The sequence below is a fragment of the Xenopus laevis genome, chromosome 9_10L, assembly GCF_017654675.1.
Source record: "Xenopus laevis strain J_2021 chromosome 9_10L, Xenopus_laevis_v10.1, whole genome shotgun sequence".
NCBI lineage: Eukaryota > Metazoa > Chordata > Amphibia > Anura > Pipidae > Xenopus > Xenopus laevis.
Window position 1 is genome coordinate 97,302,402 of NC_054387.1, and position 25,981 is coordinate 97,328,382.

Here is a 25,981-nt window from a genome sequence, read left to right on the forward strand (position 1 = left end):
AAAGTGTCCCGAATACATTACTCACGTATCAGTGCACGGTGGAGCTCATGGATGCCATCTTCTGGATCTTTAGTCTTCTTGGGGTCCTCTTCCTTTCCTTCAGCAATTCACTGCAATTTTGGCGCATGCACAGTTGCTATGAATTGGAAGACTGCTCCAACTGTGCGGGTGCTAGTACGGTGCTCCCTTTTCAGATGAAGACCGAAGATCCAGAAAGATGGTGCCCATGAGTTCCACTGTGCTTACTCTGCACCAATATGTGAGCAATGTATTCCGAACACTTTCAAGGGTAATGAACAATGTGGGGGGAGAAGCAGGGAGGGGGCTATCTAGGGTAGTAGGTAGGGGCTTTTCTTATTGGGGGGTTTAGTTCTCCTTTAAGCACAAGGTTGTATACATTGCTGTTTCTTCATAAAAAGATAAAAACTAGGGATACAATTTATATTTTGAATTAAGCACTGTGGATCAGACTTAGTTAATTTTGTTTTGGACAAAAATGCCCCAAAATTCAAAAGTTCGGTACATGTGGGTGCTGCTCCAAGCTCTGCTGTGTATATTCTGTCCAGCAGAACAGCACAGAAAAAAATATGGATTGGAAGACAGAGGCATAGAGATATATTATGGAGATGATAGATATAACTGTAGATAGATAGATAAATAGTGTGCAGTATGCAGATATAGGTATGGGATTTGTTATCCGGAAACCTGTTAACCAGAAAGCTCTGAATTACGGAAAGGCCTTCTCCCATAGACTCCATTTTATCCAAATAATCAGAATTTTTATTATATTTAATTAAATTATTAATTTAATTAATTATTTAATTATAAAACACCACCTTGTTCATGATCCAAACTAAGATATAATTAATCCTTACTGGAAGCAAAACCAGCCTATTCAGTTTATTTAATGTGAATATGATTTTCTAGTAGACTTAAGGTATGAAGATCCAAATTACAGAAAAATCCAAAACTCCATGTCCCACGCATTCTGGATAACAGGTCCCACAACTGTATTCTAATGAATGCCCTTTATACCTTGCACTGGTAGTTTTCTATATTTTGAGATGCTTGTCATCAGCTTACTTACTGTCCTGTATTGTAGTATTTAAAGTATCTTGCTGATTTTTTTTCTGAATAATGAACCCCATTCATTCTGTTGTAAATGATCAGCACAATTGGTTTTGTTAGTTAGAGCAATAAGATATAACTGCTCTATGAGAGGATATTGTATTCTGCCTTGTCACAATTGCAATGTCTTTTGTTTTGTCTTCCATTTAAATAAAACATTTTATTACCATGCCAAATGTTGCAGAGCGTGTATGCCTGACTGTGGTGCCTAATTAACTGATGATAACAAGGCAGGATTGCCCTCATCCCTTTCATAAGCAATCATATACATGACAGTTCTTTTATTCTTGCTCAAAATTGACTTGCTCTCCTGACCCTCTAACAGCTCCTGTTTTGTGTGTTTACCTCTGATGTCTTTGCAAGATTGTTAATTTTCTATGGCACATCCTATCTGCTTGTAATTAAGAGACTGAAAGATGAAATGTAGATTCTCTCACTGATGCCTAAATGAGCATTTTTTTTTCTGAGGAACCATTTTCCTAAATAACTTAATACACCGCATAGTTATTAATACTGTATGTACTGATCTATCAGCATTTATAAAACGATAAATTGGGTTAAAGGATACACCAACTAACATGGCACATAGTGATCTATCAGTATTTTTATTAATTTTTCATATAATTCTTATTAATAAATGCAGATTAACAGACAAGATAATTTGGATTAAATGATACCATTTTAATGATTATTACTGTATGAACTAATCTATTATATAAGTATTTATCTGGGTGTCTCATTTCATTCTTAAAATAAATGTAGGGTTTTTTTTCTACAGACAAATTAATTTGGGTTAAAGGGCTCCCACTTAAAGCATATATTAAGAATACTTATTTTGCAGCATATGGAGATGCACTGAATGCAGCTGTCGTAACTCTTTCAAGGACCACAATATTAAATAGTAGTATGCAATAATATGAGCAAAATACCATAATCCTTAACCTATCTAAGAAACTCTCTCTTAGGGCAATGACACATGGGACATTTTGTCACCCACAGGTAACAAAGCACCCATAGTTTTCATACATGTTGCAAAGTAGTCCAAAGTTTCCTTGTTAGGCAGCTTCAGACAGCAGTAGCAATAGGTATGCTTTTACATTACTCACATTGCAATTACTTTCAGTGGGATGGAAACTAGATACTATTGTCTGTAACCCAGATTTATGGCAGGTGACAAAATGTCCCATGTATCATTGCCTATAATCGCTCTTTTTCTATACATGAAGAAGCATATAGAGCATGAGCACAAGAAGGTAGTGAAAGTGTCATTGAAATGAATAAAGTGCAGTTGATATCAATTATTTTATTAAATGGTCTAAAAATTGTATTTGTACAGCCACGTTGGTCATGACATCACCCACTCATGGTAGATTCCCATTTAGAACAAGGGGCAATCTGGTAGAGGAGGAATTCACAAATAAACCATTTAATATGTATTTATTATAATGATAAGACAAATATAATAAAGATTATAACATAACAATATATATATATATATATATATATATATATATATATATATATATATATATATATATATATATATATATATATATATATATATATATATATATATATATATATAAAGACAGATAATATAATAAAGACAGATTGGCAAAAAATTCCTTAACAAGCAAAGTGAATGTTGTAATAATATCGGTTACCCTTTCAAGAAAAATTTGTGACAGGCATGACTGATGAAGACATATGAATTTTCTTTGTACGTGTTGCTGTAAATTGCCTGATGTCTCATTGCAATAACTGCTTTATAAGGATTTTCACAGAGAATGTGTAGACCATGTAAATGTATATAAACATATAATTTAAAGGGAACAGTATGTATAGCATCTCATTAAGTTAAGGGATTCGTTTTCTCATATAAGTGCATTATTTGATTCTTACTGTTGTAAAGATCAACAATCTGGATTTCTTTGCTAACATAGACAGTCTCAGTCAGCTCTTGCTTTGATTCCAAAATAATCCAATTGGTCTCCTAATGCACAGTCCTCCATGTGCAGTTGGAGCCAATTGGAAGCAAGAACTATGTGCTCACTGTGAATTGGTCTTCTATGTTCTGACAGGTTACAGCTGTGCTGAGAGAACAGAACAGCCAATGACTACTTACGTTTTTTGAACAGCTTAGGTAGGGCTGGATGTTGGAGTGGAAGAAATAAGATCATTTATCTTTACAGCAATAAAAAAAATAAGTAATGCATGTATATTGGAAAAGTATTTGCTTTTTAGGGAGTCTAAAGTTAAATGCCTTAACTTGATGATATGACTATTCCTTCCCTTTAAGCCTGCAATGTGTTTCTGTGTTTGCCAATGGTGAAACACCCCAATGTATCCTGCCATATGGGATAATTGATCTGAAAACAGAAAGTCACTGCAGAGTTTATCAATAACAACATGGCGTTATTATTATTTGTCTTGGTTAGAATGCCTAAATGACTATTTCAATTCTTTTTTTAAAAAAAACAGTCATCTTCTAGACAAATGCAGTCATCCTTTTAGCAACCACCTTAAGTGATCAGATAAACAGTAGAGAAAATAAATAACATTAAAATACATATTGCACATACAATTCACAATGAAAAATTCAGGAAGTGTATACCAGAAACCACGATTCAAAGCTCTAAAACATCAAAACTCTTTGTATGGAAGAAGTGTTTAGAGGAGCAATTCCTGTTTCATATATACTTGTATGGGGTACCTGGAAAGTTAATATCTAATTCCAATGTATTTTTTTGTGATAATATCCACATATTTGCTTATATAGTTCGGTAGTAGCACATTCATCAAAGCATAGATTTTAGGATGCTTGTCTGATTCGATATTAGATGACATAATCAAAAAAATACTTTTTAAAGCAACATCCCAACTTTGTCGTACTAAGTCTGCACATTAAAGTTTAATCAAACTGGAAAGACACTAAGGCTAAATAGAGTTACAGAACCAAAATGCATAAATGGTGTGGTTTTGAGAGATATTTCTGGTCTGAGGCTCTCTGTTACTAATGTGAGCTTTTATTGAACAACATTTTTACTTTCTTTGCTACAATTTGCCTTCATAATCTATTCGATAAATTCCATTCCATTATTCTTTCCAAAAGGATTTAATATAAAAACAAGTTGCAGCTTAATGGATTCATGAAAATATAAACATTGTCTTTGTAAATAAACACATTATTACATGTTGCGTTATTATGGTGTAGAAAATATGCAATTCAAGAAATACAAAATGTGAACAATTCATGTGTATCATCTGACGAGTTTTGATTGAATCTGAGAAATTATGAAAAGTTCAAAAGAAAAGAGTGTAAGAGGAAGGTTTGTAGATTCTGCAATAAAACAGGGCCAAAGGAGCATCTTTCCTGAAGGACTCAGGCTAGAATAATAATGATAGAATTGTCTAAATCAATATACCTCTTGTCAGCCTTATTTCTGATGTTTGAATCAGCTCAGGCCTCTTCTGCAAGAGCTTTCTGCAGGAATATTGAATTATTTATTATTTGTCTCTTTTTTCCCCTCTTCTGATGATATTCCACTATTTTTTAGACTTAGTGAAATTTGTTTTTATGCTGCCAGGTTTTATGTTATCTGCTCTTTGATAAATAGCAGTAATTGGTAGAAATGCAGAGGTTGGATAAAATGTACAGCTTCAATTACATCCAGTGTGACTCTTATTTATTTTTATATCAACCCTCTTTACATACAAAAGACGTTCTCCATAGTTTATGGTGCAATATTGTGTGAAATATCCTTATATTTAAGTCTATTTCTCTGAACATTTCAGAACATAATCAGGATAAGGTCCAACTGTATTGGAAATCATTAAAATATACTATAGTGTAGTTGTATTTTGCCTGTATGGATCAATATTTGATAACACCCACATATTTCTAATTTAAAGTTTTCTTCTAGCTAGGTGAAAGATGTTTAAAAGATTTTTACCATTTCTGTGCTGTTTAGACAGTTGAGTTGAATCAGTCGTAGGATTAAAACAGCAGTTCTATGATGTCTCAGAGCTATCTGGCCAGAAACAGCTTTATAGAGCTTCCTCCTGAACATGTACAAAGAAAATATGCCTAACTGGGAACATCGATTTCTCCTCCTAGACCATGAATAAAGTTTAGAATGTCATGTTCTGTTCATTCTTTGTTCCTACATATACTGTATCTATGAATAGTGCACATTATTTCTTAATAATATATGTTATAATATGTTATTTTTATTACTAAACTAACATTCTGTTTTATTTTAAAAAGTTCACTATTAAATTGAAGACAACATTTACCCTTATATTTCTCACTGTGCTCTTCTGAGCACTTTTGCAATTTGCATTCTTTTTGTTAGGTTTCATAACATTACTCCACTAACACTAGTTTTTGTAACGTTAATTTTTGCTCTGTTAACACCATGAATGATTATCCAGAATACCCCCTGTCCCACTCAAGAGAGGCAAAAGCTTAATAAACTGAAGCAGGAAGCATCTCCTGATGATGATTGTCAGCTGTTTTTATCCAACAGCTATACTAAAAGTCAATAGGCACAATTTAGTTTTCTGAACAATTGCTTTTTTTTCTGTAAAGAAAAATAATGTTGTAAATCTTTAAATCTGTAAATGTTTGAAATCTGCAGATCTAATTACTGTAAATAAACATGCTTTATTAGAGTATAGTGCATTTTTAAAACCTGCTTAAATTAAGAACTTTTATTACAGACAATGTGCACTGGTGCAAAACATAATATTTGCAGACTTTCTTCCACTGGCGTATAGGGGTCAACAAACACTTTCCAAGTTGACAAAAGCTATATTAAATTCAAGCAAAGGAAAAAAAAAATTGCACAAAGAAATAATTATTGGCATTGCAAATATTTTTCCATTAATTACTTTTATTACATTCCCCTATAGAGTTTTAGTTTACTTTATGTCTTGATAGCATTGTAATTATTGCTTACAATGCTGAGACTAATATAGCTCAGATTTCATTACAAAATGCGTAGGAAAATGAGTAACACTTATCAACTGTATCATAAGCATAATAGCATTGTGCCATTATCAGTGTTAAAATCTTAGTCTATCACTTCAGCTAGATGTTTGCTGTTTCTGTAACCCTGTTGTTTAACTAGTAGTCTTCTTTTTATCCAACTGAGCTTTTGTGATTGTTGACAACAGTCCCAGGGAGCACATATTCTTTCTGTTTGATTGAAAAGGATACAGTATATCTCATTCGCCATGCAGGGTCATGCTGATTCAGCCTTGCAGTGCTTTGTGCATGGTGAGAAGCGGATTACTTATCAAAAATGGTATAATACACAAGCAAGCATAGGGTGATCCATTTAAAAGCAGTAAGGGTTAAACTCTGATAGTAATCCAGATTAGCAAGGAATACTGCTGGACACTCGTAGAGGGCAAACAGCAATCAAAGGGTTGATCTCCAGACATTGCAGTGTTAAAAATAGTGCATTTACCAAGCTGCCTATTGTTTTTTTTTTAAAAAATTTTCAGCAGTTGCTTGAAAATGCTATGTCAAAAAACATGGTCATCCATAGCCAATTTTTAATGTCTTTTTTAATGCTGGACGTTACTTGACACATGAACTTTCCAGTTTACTTGATTGCTTTACGCCATTAAAATAACGGTGTCAGATATGGTAATTGGGCTGCAGAAAAGAGAAAATATATACCTTTAATTTGGTATTTATTGTACACTGCTTTGTACACCAAGTAATTTTAGATAGCTTGATAAAAAAAGTCCCAAAATCTTAATCCCCCCTTATATGAAGCATAGTGGAAATCTTAATTTGGTGTGGATCATTGTTTTAAGAATAGGATTTTGGGATATGAAATCTGTGATGGATAATCTTAAAGACAAAATCAGTAGTTCTGTTTTCAAAGTCTTAGAAATGTAAAGGTGTTCTGTCATGGTTTTTATGGTGTAGGTTTTCTTTCTTAATTTCTTTGTTTACACTGCAAATTCACTTTAACATATAAAATTGTATTCCTAAACCAACAAGTGTATTGGGTGATATCCCTCCAACCTGCAGTGAATCAGCAATGAACTTGAAGTTGATCAAAGCACAAGTCCCATGACTGGCAGCACCTGGGAAACTGGCAACATTTCTAGCCCCTTATCAGATTTCAATATTAAATATAAAAAAAAAATATGTTTGCTCTTTTGAAAAACAGATTCCAGTCTATTGGAGCAGCATTATTAACTGAAACATTTTGAAAAACAACATGTTTTCCTATGACAGAATGCCTTTAAGCATTCCTTCTAATAATCTGTATAAAGGCATTGCAATTTTTTGTAACTTGTGGACAACAGAGAGTTAGAAGGAAAACATCTGCCTTATAACAATAAATTCACAATTTATCATTATGTCAATGTCACACAGGGACATGTAATGATATTAATAACCGGGAATACACCCAAATATGAGCAGATCTGTAAAAATCGTCTTGGGTTTGACACAGCATATGGTTCTTACATGTTTTAGCAAAATGAATGTGAAGAAGGAGCTGACATTATACACCTTTGAGCACTTAGAGAGCTTAGTTTAGGTTTAGCCTGGCCACTTTTTCTTTCTATATCTGGTTTAGTACCAATGTACTGGAGAATTACTTCCTCCAAACGACAGTTACAGGCCCTGTTAGAGGATCACATTCAAGATGTTCTGGAGAATGGCAGCATAAGTAGTAATAATCCTGGCTTTTTGCCTTTATGAAACAAACAAATTGAATAACTTTTTATGCTTAAGTAAGTAGGAACTTGGGCAGTGGGGGAGAAGTAAACAGACAGGGAGTAACATAAACAAATGGTGAGGCCTATTTACTAATCTTTGACATTGATTAAAAAGTAAACTCTCCCAAAATTTTTGCTTGAATGCTAGTTTATTTAAGAAAAAACATATGGCAGAATATTCACACTTTCATCTTCTCTTTGAAAAAAACACACTTCCAGTGAGAATTTCATTGTTCTCTGATGACATATGTAGGCTAATTAAGTCTATCAAGCATGTGTCATCCTTGCAAGGGAATCTGGACAAACTAAATTTATCTAAACAGCATCTTCTTGTGTCTGGTACTTGCAGTCTGAAAATATATTGTGTTAATTAACCCTCGATATTCGACTGGGAATTAAAATCCTTTGACTTCGAATATCGAAGTCGAAGGATTTTAGCGCAAATAGTTCGATCAAACAATTAAATCCTTCGAATTGAACGATTCAAAGGATTTTAATCCAACGATCGAAGGAATATCCTTCGATCAAAAAAACTTAGGAAAGCCTGTGGGGACCTTCCCCATAGGCTAACATTGAGTTCGGTAGGTTTTAGATGGCGAACTAGGGGGTCGAAGTTTTTTCTTAAAGAGACAGTACTTCGACTTTTGAATGGTAGAATAGTCAAACGATTTTTAGATCGAATCCTTCGATTCAAAGTCATAGTCGTAGTCGAAGGTCGAAGTAGCCCATTCGATGGTCGAAGTAGCCCAAAAACACTTTGAAATTCGAAGTTTTTTTACTTCGAATCCTTCACTCGAAGTTAGTGAATTGGCCCCTAACTGTGTATAAGAAGTTTCAGCTTCAAGGGTTTATTTACACCTGTGAGTAAATGCAAAGTTTCTTTACCAAACCTATTACAACATTACTGTTGCTGTAACTTTGCTGGGTGCCGTCTTGGGGTGATGAAGGATTTTTCCTCATCTGAGGTAAATTGTAGAGGTTTCAGATGGGTTTTTTGCCTTATAGGCTTGCTCATAATCTTATGAGCAAGTGTCCCAGGAGGCACAAAACCCGTCAGGCTTTGGTCCTTTTGTCCTAATAATGCTTTAGTAAGCTTTTGTATTTTTAAATCTTTGGTCATTACTTTTGGGATTACTCACATTTTTAGGTCTATATTATTTCTCTTATTTCATTCTTTGATAAATCTGTCCTTGCAAATGTTGTAGCTAATTAGCTGCAGGGTCGGAGTGGGTTGGCCCAGACCCACTCCCCCCAATCGGCCAGGCCTAAAAGAAAAATATGGTGCTGCACGGCACACTGGCATTTGCGCATGCATGCAGGTCCCCAAAGTTTGGAACCTAGTGGGCCCCCAATGTGCCAGTATGACCCTTATTAACTGATACTGAATCTATTTCTTAAAGGGATTCTACACCCAAAATAGTGAAGTATTGTGGACTTACTCAGGGTTTTCTATTTTAAGTGATTTCTGAGATACTATTCGTTTTAAACCGTTTCAGATTGGAAGTACCAGACTTTCAACTCAACACAGCTCTCTTTGTAGGTCAGAGTATCAGTCACCCTAACTGACTATGGCCTTTCTATCAATTTCCTGTGTGATAAGTTAACCCTAAGGTTGCCTGAGTCTCTGACTTTCAGAGAAAGCTGTAGAGCCAAAACCCTGTTATTAGCAGTCTAAAATTGTCAGTACGTGATAAAAAATGCTAACAATAAAATATTGTAAACGTAAATTGCAAATGTATCCTCAAAAGCACAATTTTTTTATCAGTTCATTTGTTGGTTGAGATGATATTTAAGTATCGAAATTACAAACCAATAGACTAGAATTTGTTTACTATCTATTACAGTTAACGTTTTTTTGCATATTTTTTGAATTTGGTGAATCACACAATATGCAGTGATGGTAGTTTTGCAGCTTTTTATAACCTCAGGGATGTGCTTCATTTTGTGATCAATTGTACATTTGCTTCTTTTTTTCTTTGAATAAATGTTTTGATATTTAAGCATCTGAATTCGGTTCAAGACATTTTTGGCTTCTTGTTACTATCAGCTGTTTCTGAATCTTTCAACCGTAAAAATAATCCTCCATATGTTTCCTTGCATTTTCCTTTAATTAAACAGTCATTCATCATGAATATAAGAAAAAAAAATCCATCTAATATTTCAAGTATTTCAGATGGTATGAAATTCAGCACTTTTCTTTTTACAGCAACTATTTTTTTTTTTTTTTTACAAATGTCGTTTATTGTAATGGCTTTTATTAACCCCTCCATAAGTACATGAATGCAGAGAACCTTCTGTTTGTGGCCTAGATTTAGAATAGCATGTAGCAGGAAATACAGTTGCTTGGAACCAGAATTCAAAAGGTTAATATTAACGTATACTTCTAGGAACATTTTTAAGAAATGCAATAGGTATAGCAGGACTCATTTATCAGCAGTAGGTAAAATTGCCCTAATGCAGTAACCCCACGTCAATACATTTGTGATTTTCTTTCATTATTCTACCTACAGTAGAGTAATTAAATTAATTGTTGATTGGCTGTTATGTAGTGTGACTACTGCACTAGAGAAAATGTGCCCAGTGTTAGTAAATTAACGTGTGTGCTTAAGCCATTATTGACAAAATTCTAATATTATCTGGCAAACACAGGGTTAACACCGGACTTATTAAATACTTCTACATGAGAGCATTAAGAGTTTCCTGGTTTAGGTAGTGAAAATGAATGTAATTAGAACAAATCAACAAAAGAGGCATGCATATGTACAAATTTAGAAAAAAACTGTGTGTTACTTAAAATCCCTCCCCCCCATTTCCAAATACACACACACTAGGGATATCACACTGACAAAATTGCCTTTTTTTATCAGCAGCCTGCTATATTCCTTTTCACAGACAAAACCCTATTGATTTAGATTCCCTTTCATATCATGTAGGTGTCTATGCCATACCACCCACACAGTAAAGCAAGTGAGCTGTGAAATATATTCATTGTTAGAATACTGGGGAAATGGAGGCAAGCAATCGGCAGTAATAATGTACGACAGCAATGGGAGGCTGGCAACATTACCTGCATTATTTCGGTTGCCTTTTTCATTACAGGTTTGGGAAATAGGCAGCAATTCGATTATGGCATGATTTGGGATGGAATAGCTTGCCGTTCACTGACCCTGTCACAAGGGTATCAAATGAGAAATCAGCTCAAATAAAGTTTATAGTGCATTAACTGGACAAAAGCATTACCCAGCCTGAGAGCATGCTTTTTCATCTTCCAGGGTATTGTAACTGCTTCACAGACATACCATATTTATACCTAAAGGCAAGAAAGAAGGATTGGCTGTGATGTATAGGAATGAGCACAGTCGGCCAATGATGTCTTCTCCCCTCCCATGCTCATGTGCAAATCTCTGCTCCTCTCTAGCTAGTGAGAAACAGCATGATTAATAACACTGAGAGAACCTGCCTGTTGGATTATTAATTTCCCATCCCTCATTCTTTCTCATGCGCATATCACTCGTGGTTTTTTTTTTTTAAATGCTTTCTTCATCTATTTCTTTTTTATGGAGCTACCTAGTAGCCACTAACACTGTCTCGTGGCCAGCCAACCTCGCAAGGGGCATACGTACTTCACAGTGTGGTGAGTGTGTACATTTCATATTAGCAATGTTAGACACTGGCAGCAGAAGAAATGTGAAATGCTTGGTCACAGTTCCTTTTACATTCAAGTGCTGTTACAGTTGCTAAATAATGACCTATCAGCAGCAGTTAGAATTGTGCTGCACTGGCACCCTGACACCCTGCTAAACTGGATGCAAAAGATTGTAAATGAGAATTTAAAGAATTTTTTTTTTATTATTTGCAATCTTTACACAGTGTTTATTTCTGTGCTGGGATCCGAACTGATTTTGGTGCAGAATTTTTCTATGATTTTATATTATTATTTTTAATAATTGTACACTAATTCACTGTTTTTGTGCGACGACTTAATTGGCATATACTTTGAAATCCACGTTATCGTTAAGATTGCTTGAATGTAGTAAGATAATTTGTTTTAAAAAATAACTAATATTTCCTAAAGACTATTTATACTTTTGTGATTCAAACAATATTATTTTGATTGGCTGACCAGGTCATGTGTTCGATCATAGGGAAGTAAAGTAATAGCAGGTGTTTGTCACAGGAGTCATAAAGTGTAGGTGACTTCGTTTCGCTTTCTGTGGTATAACCAGTTGTTCAGGAGTATGTGTAAAAGGTCCTTCAAAGAAGTATAATTCTGTGTACTTTTGGTAAAAATAGCGCTTAACTACAAATGTTCTACCTATTTATTTTAATGAACAATTAACAGAATGGTCTATATCATTTTAAATGCTAATTAGATGAATTAAATAGTTATGACTGGTGGATTTCAAAGCACTAAAACAATCAGCTTTACATCAACATTGCAGGATACATTATTTACAAAGTGCTGTATACATTTAATTTGCATTTTGTATATGCCCTGCCATACTTAGCTGGTTGTACTGCTGATCCTTTAATAACACTGGAGATCACTTTCTCCCATTGCTATGATTTCACAGTTGCACTTCTCACATGCTCTCACAGCTTCATTTCTGCTAATGCACAATTAATGAGTATTAGAAGCACTTTTGCAATCAGGAAAAAAAATAGGAGCTAATCATCTTTAATTGCCGAGAAAGATATTTTCAACAGACTTAAACAAATAGATTGAATGGGGGAAAAAGGACTGGTCTGTTGCCTGTTGCTTTTCTTGGTTTTCCATCATGATACATAAGGTATGAAGAAGTAAAGATTTAAAAAATAATTTTCTTGGATGCTAAATTTTAAACTATACACTGTACTTATGGGTCAAAAATAAAAGATAAATAGTTTTGATTAATAACCCCCTAAGTGTTTGGAATGCATAGTACAGGTATCTAGAAAGCTCCAAATTATGGAAAGGCCCTCTCCCATAGTCTCTATTATAATCAATTAATTGACATTTTTAAAAATGATTTCCTTTTTCTTTGCAATAATAAAACAGTACCTTGAACATAATCCCAACTAAGATATAATTAGTCCATACTAGATGCAAAACAATTCTATTGGGTTTAATTGATAATTAAATTGTTTTTAGTAGACTTCAGGAGATCCAAATTACGGAAAGATCCCCTACCCCTATCCGGAAGACCACAGGTCCAGAGCATTCTGGATAACAAGTCTGTGGAGGTTGTGGACAAAACAAACTCAAAAACCGCAGATACTTTGCTGCAAGGTTTATTCAACACAACATGTTTCAAGCATTGTGGCTCTTTATCAAGTGTTCAATGATCGAAACATGTTGTGTTGAATAAACATTGCAGCAAAGTATCCGCGGTTTTTGAGCCTGTTTTGTCCACAACCTACAGAATTTGCATTGGCAGTAGCTTCTAAGTGGGACAGAAGCAGTGGCACAGGCAAGATATTGTGTAACTGGTACCAACTCTTATTATTTCTGCTAAATAGTGAGAGTCTATTACATTGCAAAGATTGTATGACCTTAGCATGTACAACAAAACCCACAAGTGTTATACTTACTAAAATGTTTTAGTGATTAACATTCCTATTCCTTGCAGTTTTTCATGCACAGTAATTAGGGCTTAATTTGCATCAGTTTTTTGTATCTAATTTATAAAAACCAGGGTGCAAAATACCATATGACAGAATGCTTAAGATCATTTTACCATTCTTCAAAATGTCCACCAGATTAGACTACCAGATTTGACTACTATTCTCCACCAGATGAGAGAGAAAAAGGATGCTAGGATGTCTATTTTTAACTTTACAATACTTAGTTTTCCTGACTCATATAGGTATGGATTATGTTATTCAGAGGTATCTCGCATAAGGGGTCTTTTCACAATTTGGATCTCTATACCTTAAGTATACAAAAAAATTATTTAAACATGTGGGGAGTTATTTATAAAAGTCCAATTTTCTCTCAACATTTTCTGCTACAAACTCCGCTCAGGTTTTTTATGCTTATTTATTATTACATTTTCCCGAAAAATTTGCTTTGCGGAAAAAAAAATCTGATTTTCATGATTTTTTCCGATTTTTCACCCGAAAATTCAGATTTCTTATGTTTTTTTCCACTGAAAACTCCAAAAACTTGGAGGTATTGCAAGAAACCCAGTGCACATCAGAAAATCATTGGGACCTCACCCTATGACTTATATGCAACCTCGACAGGTTGCCTGGTTTTCTAATTCAGACTTTTCCATCCTCAGGGTTTAATAAATTCTGAAAAATTTGTGATTTTTCAAAAGTCTGATTTTATTTAAAAAAAAAACACACATTTTTCGGGATTTTTGCATTCAGAGATTAGTAAATAACCCCCTAACACTATAGGATTTTTTGCCTCCAATAAGGATTAATTTTATCTTAGTTGGGATCAAGTACAAGCTACTGTATTATTTTTACAGTGAAAAAGGAAATAATTCTAAAATCTGAAATAATAATTAAAATTGACTCTATGGTAGATAAATAAAATTCAATAAAATAAATTTTTTTAAATCTAAGCTTTTTAGATATTGTTTTTACATGCTTATTAAGCTTCACATCAGGAAAGTATACCTGGCTGATTAGAATGACTGTTTGTGTATGTACGTACAGTAATGTTCATGTGTATGAGAATACAAACACAACGCCACTCATTTTGTATATACCATAAAATCATTTCAGAGAAACATGAGCTTGCAGGGACATAATGATATAATGATAGATATGATGACAGAAAAGTAAGATTGATGTATCTTCAATTTCTATGCACTAATATAGAAAATCAAGCTCACATATGTATGTATTCAAAGGAACAAATAATGTAAATGAAAAAATAAATTGGAAAGAGAATGTGCAGTGAAATTACTTCAGCTGTTACATGAGCAGCTGTTTGATCTCTCTGTTCTTTAATGAGTCTGTGACTCTGAAGGTTTTGAAGACAGAAGGGGTGATCAAAAGCATAATGCATGGCATTATCACATGAGTGTACAAAGGCACATCTGCAGTCACTCTACTGCATGAGCTTGTGGCAGGAGATGGGGAACCAACACTAAAGATGCAAAATTCTGGTCTAAACAGGCCTTATTATATTCCAGTTTATTGTGCACTTGCCATATTTTTACATCAAGACATTACAAAACTTGCTCTGTTTTCTGTATGCCACATAAATGAGATTTTTCCCCCCAAGCGTTTAGTAAACAACAACAAAGTACTAATTAAAATAAGTGAATGTGGGTCTTTTTGCTGGTTTCGATTCAGGAAGCAGTTTTACTTTACTAGTGGTAACTGGCGATCACTTTAGTTGGATTAATGTAATAATAGTATTATTAATAGTAATGTTAATAATAATGGCAAACCTGTAAAAAATTGTTCATAATACACATAAGACAAAACATTTTGAACATTTTTGAGGAATGCCCTGCATGACATCAAGGAGCCTATTTATTAAATATCTTTTTTTTTTCTGGTCAATTTTCTAAAGGGGAAAATTCAAAAATTTAGAGGGAAACAAAACTGGAGATTTTTTTTATACCCCAAAGCTGCTAAAAATCTGAAAATACTTAATCTAAAGCAGATATCCGTTTTACAATTTGAAGAGGTTGTGATCTGTGCTAGTTTTTATATGATAATATGAAATATTTGGGGGTTTTCGGGCGACAACTCAAAAAATCAAGCAATTCAGACATCAAATCCAAAAAAGTTGTATGATTTGAATCTTCATTTGATTCTGTCGAGTTGATTATTTGATAAATGAGTTAAATTCATGGATGGGAGTTGTCAACTTTGTTTTAATAAAATAATGAGATAAATTTGAGTTTCAGTAAATACTCCTCAAGGTATCTACATGTATTGGACCTTTTATCCAGAATGCTTCGTATCCTACGTTTTCCAGATAACAGATCTTTCTGTAATTTGCATCTTCATACCATAAGTTTACTAGGAAATCATTTAAACATTAAATAAACCCAATAGCCTGGATTTGCTTCCAATAAGGATAAAATATACTATATATATATATATATATATTGGGGTGATGTCACTTCCCTAATTGATTAGGTATCATTGGCTATTCAAACTTGATGTAGTGTGGGGTGTGGTTGCCTTGAATACAATATTTTGCTTTTTTCACTGAAATCCCGGTGTTGCTAGTCTTTTTGAATGATATATATATAGGTTGAGATAGGTAGTTAATTTGATCAGTTGTGTTCAATACTGAGAAAAGGTTATTAATATCCCTAGGGATTTTTGTTATCTGTTGCGGGGAAGAAACTGACTCATGCTAGTCTAACCTCCCACCTTCACTGTTCTTTTTTAAATTTGTGTAACTTGTGGATGTTTACACTCCCAATTATGTCATGTCTTGACCACTGATGTCAGTCTATGACCTTACAAGTGGTTATCAGACTTGACTGCCATACTTGACTAAAACCAAGAGAAAAGCTTTTGGCTAAGATTAAGGGGAATATAGAGCAGTTAAGCAGCTGCTCTTAAAGCAAGGTTAATCCAAAAACGATGAAAATTCAAAGAGCCACCGGGGCTCGGTTATCAGCAATTGGACAGTAACCCATGGCAACCAATCAAATGTTTGCTCTTCTTTTTCTACCTACAGCTGGCTGAAAAAGCTAATGGCAGAATGGTTGCCAAGGGATACTGTCCAGGTGCAAATTTGCACAGTGTTGGTAAATGAGTTCCAGTGCCAGAATGTAATGTTTAGGGGCACATTTACTATGGGTTGAATATGGAGGGTTAATTAACCGATCGATATTCGACCATCGAAGTAAAATCCTTCAACTTCGAATATCGAAGTCGAAAGATTTACCGCATTTACTTCAATCCAATGAACGAATGAAAAATCGTTCAATCGAACGATTAAATCCTTTCAATCGAACGATTTGAAGGATTTTAATCCAACAAACAAACGATTTTCCTTCTATCAGAAATTGCTTAGAAAGCTTATGGGGAAGGTCCCCATAGGCTAACATTGGTGCTCGATAGGTTTTAGGTGGCGAAGTAGATAGTCAAAGTTTTTTTTAAAGAGACAGTACTTCGACTATCGAATGGTCGAATAGTCGAACGATTTTTAGTTCAAATCATTCAATTCGAAGTTGAAGTTGTAGTCGAAGGTTGAAGTAGCCAATTCGATGGTCGAAGTAGCCAAAAAAAACTTCGATATTCAACGTTTTTTTCATTCTAATCCTTCACTCGAGCTAAGTAAATGTGCCCCCATGTGTGGCCCAAGAATAAAGTCTTGAACAACTCCAGCTAAATGTTATTGTGATACAGTTATATTCAATAAAAATGAGAAACATAAAAGATTATTTGCCATTGCCTGGAAAGAGCCGCATCTTATGTGCCAAAAAAGAGCAGCTACTCAGAGAGAAGCTGGTGATTTACTATATGAAAAGCAGCAAGCAGAATGATCAAAGAGGATTACAATAGAGTAATGCCCTTTGAGACTTTATTTTGTGCAGTTTCAGTATAATGAAATGGGTGAAGAGAAGACAGATAAGTGTAGTTAAGAAGTAAATTAAATAAAGGAAGTGAAACAAGTTGTAATTAACAGGAAAATACATTAGAAGGAGAAAAAGGAGAAGAAACAAGGGAAAATTGCTTTCCCAAACAGTATAGGCTGTGGCACACTAGAAGGGTAATTTAAGTTTTCCCTGTGCAAGAGCAAAGGCACAACTCGTAGGGGCATATTTATCAACGGTCGAATTTCGAATTGAAAAAGTTTTTTTTGGGTTGAATAGGTCCGTTTTCAATCAAATAGGTCCATATTCGGCCAAATACGAATTGTTCAAATCAAATTAATAGCGCAATATATCGAATTCAATTCAAAGTTTTTCCCAAAAAAAACTTTGATTTTTCAAAGTCCACCAATTGACTCCAAATAGGTTCTCTCCAAATAGGTTCTAGGAGGTCCCCCATAGGCTAAAACAGCAATTCTGCAGGTTTTAGATGGCGAATGGTAGAAGTCGAAGAGACAGTACATGATAAAATTCAAATCTAAATTTGGACTATTCCCTAGTCGAAGTACACAAAAAATAGCTCAAAATTTAAATTTTTTTCATTCAAAGTTCACCTCGACCTTTGATAAATCTGCCCCTTAGTGGTCATTCAAGCAGCACTTTAGAGGCATGGCTAAACTGATATTCCTCTTGGTGGGACATGAAATGCATTTTGTAGACTTCTGAGCAATGATGCTCCTGAAATATAAGGTCAGTTCATGGTTATTACCCTATAGGATACAGTTATGTCTTTCCTCTGTGCACCACCATATTGTGTAGATTGCAGAAGTTCTCTTCTATTTAATACATCTCTATTCCATAAGCTAAAGTTGGCATATAGAGCTGTATAGTAAACTTTCATTTAATGCACCAGATATATAACAATATCCATCCTCTGAGCAAGATAAATATAATCTGCTGAATTCTTCTGTACAAACATCATTGTGCAATAAAATGTTTTTAGATACAAAATGAAAAGGATTGTGACAATATATATAACATAACTGAATGCTATGCAAACACAATTAGCCATCTGTTTACCTATTTAGTCATTAGAGTCATGATCATTCAGACTGAATTTTTTTTCATTTCTTGATTCTGATCCTATGACAGTTTCCTCACTTAAACCTTGCTAGCAATTTGCTTATTATTGTAGCTCACAGGAGGCGATTACAAGGGGGTTCTCTGTTGTCAGCTTACATCTAATGATGTGGCATGTTAGACAGTGGCCACTGAATCAATGCAGCTTCGTCTAGTTGCTCACCTTCTCCTATCAGATTAAATTCAAAGTTATCTAGTAACTGTGAAAGACACAAATAATGCAATTTTCTACCTCAGCACAGCGCTAAAGCAAAACAAAAACAGTAGTAATGCAAGCTACGCGGATCTCAAAATAGAATGCTACCGATTTCATTTTTTATTTATGATTTCAAGATACCTATACACTTCTAAAAATACAGTCATTGATACGGAACAACTAATATGGTCATCATGCTGTAGATTCAGCTGAACTTCTACTCTGCATTTTCAATCCTTGTGTATGTCACTGCAGTAGAATATTGACTTTTAGGAAGGAGCCCTACTGCATTGATCCCCAACCAGTGGCTCATACGCAACATGTTGCTCACCAACCCCTATGCTGTTGCACCTAGTGGCCTCAAAGAAGGTGCTTATTTTTGAATTCTTGGCTTGGAGCAAGTTTTGGTTGCAACAACCAGATGTACTGCCAAGCAGAACTTCCTTTACACTGCCACATAGGGACTAACAAATAGCCAACCACAGCACTTTTTTGGCACCCCCAGGAACTATTTTATGCTTGTGTTGCTCCCCATTTTTTTTTACAATTGAATGTGGTTCAAGGGTTAAAAAGGTTGGTCTACTGCATGTATGCATGTATTATTGTCTATGGGCAGGTATCTCATGATGGAGGGATTCTAGCATTAAGTGGCATTTTCACATTCCAGTGTTCTAACTGCAATAGTGTCTGAGGCAAATTGCAATTTGTGATTCACAATCTTCTGCCAAGAGAATTGGATCCCATAATGACTGTCCTTCTTGATCCCCAATGGTGGCCATAGACATTGAATTCTAGTTATTAAGATCAAAACAGTGTTTGTTTGTTTTATGGTCTAAAATCCAGGTAATATAAAACTACAACTCTCTCTACCCTAGACAGTTGCAGGATAAAGTGAGACATACAGTATTTACAACAGCTGGAGACTGGAAATGTTAGTTTAATAAGATTCAACTCACTACATTACTATCCACAAACCATCTTCTAAACAGGGCAACCTAGGTAAGTGAACAAGGCAATACTATCTCATTTAGTTCAAAGTGTAGAGCAGAAACAAAGGGACTGGAGTTCAAACAGGGAATTCAATGGGTAAAAAAGGAGACAGGATAGAGAAAATGCAAAGTCTAGGGATCATAGGAAATGCCACATATCATTGTACATGAATACATGTCTAGATGCAGGATTATGTATACACAGTGTAGATGGCAGAAATCTCATGGCACTTCTCATGGTGAGTGGCCAACAGATGCTGCACAAAGTGAAGTGATATCAGTAAATAATGTACTGAGGGTGAGCAGAAGGGTAAGTCAAAGAACAGTAAGGATGAGAAGAAAATGAAGCTATAAAACAGAAGAGTGTTAACAAAGTAACATAATGTAGTGTTGAAAAAAGACACACATCCATCAAGTTCAACCTTTTAAGTCTATATATAACCTGCCTAACTACTAATTGATCTAGAGGAAGGCAACAAACCCCACCTGAAGCCTCCTCAGTTTGCCATTCAAGATGGCAATCGGACCATTCCCTGGATCAATTTGTACTATGAGCTATCTTCCATAACCCTGTATTTCTTCATTTGATAAAAAGCCATCCAGCCCCTTCTTAAAGCTATCTAATATATCAGCCAGTACAACAGATTCAGGGAGAAAATTCTGCGTCTTCACATCTCTCCCTGTAAAAAAAATCTCTTCCAAATATTTGGATGGAACCTCCTTTCTTCTAATCAGAACAAGTGCCTTCTTGTCAGCTGGAAGGACCTACTGGTAAATAAAGCATTCGAGAGGTTATTGTATGATCCTCTTATATATTTTTTAATACATAGTTATCATATCCTCCCTTAAGCACCTCTTCTCCAGTGTGAACAACCCCAACTTGGCCAGTCTTTTCTCATTGCTGAGATTTTCCATACCTTTTACCAGCTTAGTTGCCCTTCTCTGAACCCTCTCTTATAATATCCCGTTTGAGCCAGAGCCAAAACCAGTGGCCTTACCAGTGCTCTGTACAGTGGAAGAATAACCCCCTCCTCCCACTAATCTATGCCCATTTTAATACAGCTCAAGTCCTTGTTTGCCCTTGAAGCTGCTGACTGGCATTGCTTGCTACAGCCAAGTTTATCATCTACAAGGTCTCTAAGGTCCTTTTCCATAATGGATTTGACTAGTGCAGTCCCATTAAGGGTATAAGTGGCTTGGATATTTTTACATCCCAGGTGTATGACTTTACATTACATCAACATCTGCTTCTTACAGTGCATGCCCAGTTTGCCTGTCGCAAGGATGCCACATCCTGGATGGAATTAATTGGGCTGCATAGTTGTGTGAAAACACTGATACATTACTTACAATACCTTCCCCTAAGTCATTAATGAACAAGTTAAATAAAAGTGGGCCCACTAAGAACCTTACTCCTTTTTCTAACCTTTTTGCCTTGCTGATTGCAGCTGATAATGCCATGCACAAGGATTTTTGAATGTGATCCCTAAAACTTCTCTTTGAGAAATCTGCCCAGTTCTCCAAAACTCAAAGCCCTCCTCCCTACACCAATCTCTAAGCCACACATTAATCTCTCTCAACGTTGCTCGTGGCACAGGTAATATCTGAAAATATTACCTTGGAAGTCCCCACCCTCAACTTTTCACCTAGTTTTTTAAAATCATTTTTGAGGACTCCCCCCTCTTCTAACTTTGTCATTGGTACCTCTGTGTACCAAGACCACTGGGTCCCCACCCAATAATCCTCCCCCACATTTTCTGCCACCCTCAGTCCTGCAAGTTTCCTCATTAGAGTCTGCAATTCAGATTCCAAGATGAAACCCCACCTGCATTTTTCACAAGTAAATACTGCATGGATCTGCTGCTCCAACGCTACATACAGTACATGTGACAAGACACACACTGAGTAATACCGGCAAACCAACTTGTCCTCATATTTACACTGAGTACTTACAGTCTCCCAAGTGCAATTTCTCAAAGTGCATTTTTAGTTTTTAAATGTCTTTAGGTTTTTAATTCACATGCAACACTTGGTAAGCAGCTCCCACACTCACTGTGCAGTCACAAACTTATTAAGGTATAAAAAATAAAAATAAAAACAGGTTTTTGCATAAGTGAACAGGGAAGGGTTGAGAGGAGAGAGAAACTGCCAAGAGTAAAAAAATAAAAAGAAGAACAAAGGGATACAAATCTAAAAATAAGATAAACAAGAATACACAGTATGTACATTGAATTATTTTAGAGAAATAATCACTGAGAGGAAGCCAAATTATTATGTCTAGTCTGAGTATAATGTAAAAAAAATCTCAAAACAATTTGTAATTGGACTTTTGGTAGATCCATCAATTAATAAATACTGACTTCTTGGCCTCTTTAACATGTTTGAATTAAGTGCTACTTACATTCATAGAATAAATGTCATGGAATGCTTATACTTAGATAAGCACTGAATATCTTGTATGTTTTACCATTTTCAATTAGCCCTGGTATCATTTTTATTTAAATGTATTTTTGGTCTTTAAAAGATAATCCATGCTTGGAAAAGAAGAAAGAGTTACAGACATTTCACAAAAACTATTTTAAAGACAGGGTTTAATGTTAAGTGGAAACCAACCACTGTTAAGCAGTCTGTGTGATTCTTAGGTAAGGCTTTATGTTTATGTACAGGTCCCATAGGACCAACCCTCATAGAATTTTAATATTTACTTTCTTAGAACTTAGGGCACGTGGGTAGGTCAAGGCATGACCTCCATGGTAAAAGATGCCTCTTAAAAATCTGCAGGGAAAAATGTCTGGGAATACAATATAATTCCTAGAAAACTGATAGATCTGCTTACACAGAATCAGGATAACACAAAAGGGAAAATAAAACACCTACAACACACATACAATAACCCTCAGCTGTCATCCCTCTATTTCTGTTTCCTTGGAAACACTGCAATTCTTAAATATGCTCCTCTGCTTTCCTGGCCATGGACTCTGCAGGGAATATTTTATTGTCCTTTACCCAAAGCATAGTGCTGTTCTGGTTGTTACCCCTGTCAATAAAAGACAAGATGGGTCATGTAATAGCAAGTGCCAAGTTTGTAGTAATGAGCCATAGCAACTATTTTGATATTAGTTTGAAACAAATAACCTGCTAATAGTGATTAGTTGCTATGGGTTAATAGACCTTGTGCAAACGTTGCACATTTATTACATTACCCCCCAAAGGGTTTTTACTTTGTGTCTCAATAAAGCATTGAGCCCTTGAAATATCGAACTATTCTGTCAAGTAAAATGAAACACCAGTCTCAGAAGTTCAGTGTTCAGTGTTCAGAAAACTAATTTTCATGCAGACATAGGGGGAGTATCATGAAATTACCAATCTAATCTGTTGTGCATCATAAAATCCCAGTGAAATGCACCTGGTTAGCAGCTATTCTGCCGTTTATTTCCATCATTTATAAATACATTCCAAAATGCTCATTCAAGATGCAGTATTTAAAATTAAATGAGCAAGCTGTAATACACACAAACAGGAAAATTGCTGCTAATATAATTCTTCAGTGAGCAACAGCAGCCCCATGGTGTCCTTGTGCAAGGAAATTATTCCAAAACAAGCAAAAGGATACTGTGGTTTTAATGTTCAAAGATTGGTGCTTCTTGTGCAGTGTGATTTTCTAATTAGAGATACAGAAAGAGAGGAGCATTTTTTTAATCAACTAGGGAGTATAAACTCAGCATATTTCTATGTATTTGCAATACGAAATGTTTCATGGCAACATATAAATGGCTTTGATAACATGAAGGCTGTAATTAGAGTAAGTCAAATCAGTTGGAAATGATTCAAGATGGAGAAGACTAAGCTGCCTTCTAAATATTGGTCTGGAGATTAGTGCAACTCTTACAGCCCCTGAGAAGTATCTTTGATTTACTCAATGAACAAAAGCAAATGAACACAGATGTAGTTGTACTGCTAGAATCTTTTTGTGACTTGACAAGGAGCAGCGCATTGGAAGTGATGGTATAAAAAATGGGGGTCATATTAAATGAATTGCTTAAAACGATGACTTTCATTATTTTATATTCATTTAAAATACAGTTTAACTGTGAAGCTTTTTTAGAATGCTTTTTAAAAGTCCATATGGAGTAATTTTTTACATGTCAATGCGACGGTTGATGTCTTCCTCATTGTATTTTTTAATTATAGCCCTAACATGGGACTTTCAGCGTGTTGTTTATTTGACATCAGTTTTTTTTAAATGCAAGTGAAGCTTGGCAGGTATAAATTTGAAGGAGAAAAGAGATTATGTAAGATAGTAGAACTTGTTAATAGGAATCTCCAACTGTAGCATTTTTATTTTAACTTGCAGAATGGCCTTTACTGAACATTTATCTGAAAAATGTATAACTAGAGTAAAATAACATACAGAGGTTGGGGCTTATAAAGCTAACACTCATGTTGGAGGATAATTTCTTTTTTTTAAATACTCCCTGCCAGTGCTAGTTAACCCTAGTGCGGGCTGCCAAGTTGCTGTTGCAACATGGTGCGGGCAGCCTAGCGCAGGCAGGGGCAATTATTTTGAAAAAAACTACTGTTTCTTTCACCCAACCAGAGTGCACTGCAGACTCTATTAACACAGACCTCTGGTGGGATACAAATTTCAGGGTGATCACTGCCCTTTAATGCTGTTTAGATTCATTTACAACATTGTAGGCAGATGATTGATGGCCAATTATACTTTTTCTAGGACATGGCTAGAAGTCTCCTCGAATTCCTTATCCAGTACAAATTTCAGCAGCACTCCGGTATAGTGAAAAATAATTTATTTGTGCAAGTGAAGCAATGTTTCGGGCATAACCAGCCCTAATTTCAGCAGCACTCCGGTATAGTTAAAAATAATTTATTTGTGCAGTTGAAGCAATGTTTCGGGCATAACCAGCCCTAATTTCAGCAGCACTCCGGTACAGTGAAAAATAATTTATTTGTGCAAGTGAAGCAATGTTTCGGGCCTTATCAGCCCTTAAAGGGCTGGTTATGCCCGAAACATTGCTTCACCTGCACAAATAAAGGGCTGGTTATGACCGAAACATTGCTTCACTTGCACAAATAAATTATTTCTCACTATACCCGAGTGCTGCTGAAATTTGTACTGGATAAGGAACTGGACCTGGGAGTCCCAACCTGCACCGACGCTACAAAAAGCGGTGAGATTGATTGTGTAGCACTACTCTCTGTGTTCTCGAATTCCTTATCATTATGTCTGCCATATCTCTAGATCTGCCTTAATCACAAATAATCAGTCATGATGGTTGCTACAAAAACAAAACAATCAGATTTGCCTAGATCTTTTTCTGTGCTTTAACAGTTCATTCCAGAGCAGAAGAGAGGTGTTCCAAATGAATGAGCCTCCAATCAACTTGCATTGCACTAATTTCAGGGGCTAAGGATATGCTTAGCTTAAAGTAACTGACACATTTCTATAAAAAGCTATAGGAATGTGTCAATATTGCTTCTTTAATCAAAAATGCCCCCAGGCTGCCTCCAGACCAGTGGTACCTGTAGAGGCCATACTGTTTCTTTTAGTTACGTTGGGCTAGGGTAGTGATTTCCTTCAATAAGCAGATTACAAATGTATATACTAATCTAGCACACTGAAGAATCCTGCTAACTCCATCCAAGCTTGACTAACACAGGACCTTTAAGCCATGTCAGAGTGTCGGCTGAGGTAAGTAATGTGGGACTAGGGAGACCTTTGGGCAGAAACATGTATGTGCCTCAACCTATCTAGTAATGGATTTTTATAGAAACAGTATTGCTTTAAAACACCCTATAGAACAGAATGATGATTGTTTGTTCACAAATTGACACATTGATCTGCTTGAGGAATGAGTCAACACTTTTCTTGCTATCCTGACATTGAGGAAGGTGTTAAGGAACTGTGAAAAAAAATGTGGTGGTGAACTGGTGGGATTCCTTTAACATTCCCCAACTTACATAGCTTTAATAAAGAGTAAATATATTTTTGTCTGTCTATCCTTTAGATCAAAGGTCTTTAGACTTTTCTGTTTCAGATCCCCTTTTGGTTCATATTGAAGTCATCAAACTATTAAAACATAGCTGCAATAGTCTCTTTACTATATTTTCTGGGATATCTAAAACATCTATACATGGATATGTTTTGCGTAATAGATTTGAGTTTGCATCTTGCAATTTAACCACAGCATATGTAATCAGTCTAATGCATTCTCTTATTGAATTTTTTACTAGCCCATTAAAACTCCTTTAACGTGCTA

At 35.2% G+C, this 25,981-nt stretch overlaps 1 protein-coding gene across 9 annotated transcripts in view; it reads left to right on the top strand.

The window, feature by feature from the left end:
* LOC108701881 (RNA binding protein fox-1 homolog 1) overlaps positions 1 to 25,981 on the top strand; it is a 375,478-nt gene that overhangs the window by 131,766 nt on the left and 217,731 nt on the right. The window contains exon 1 of one of the 9 annotated variants that reach the window (XM_041575886.1): positions 11,315 to 11,509. The exons of the other annotated variants lie outside the window; for them this stretch is intronic. The gene's annotated coding sequence lies outside the window, so the exon portion shown is untranslated. Of the gene's footprint in view, positions 1 to 11,314; positions 11,510 to 25,981 lie in introns of those variants that run through there. 9 annotated transcript variants of the gene reach the window in all.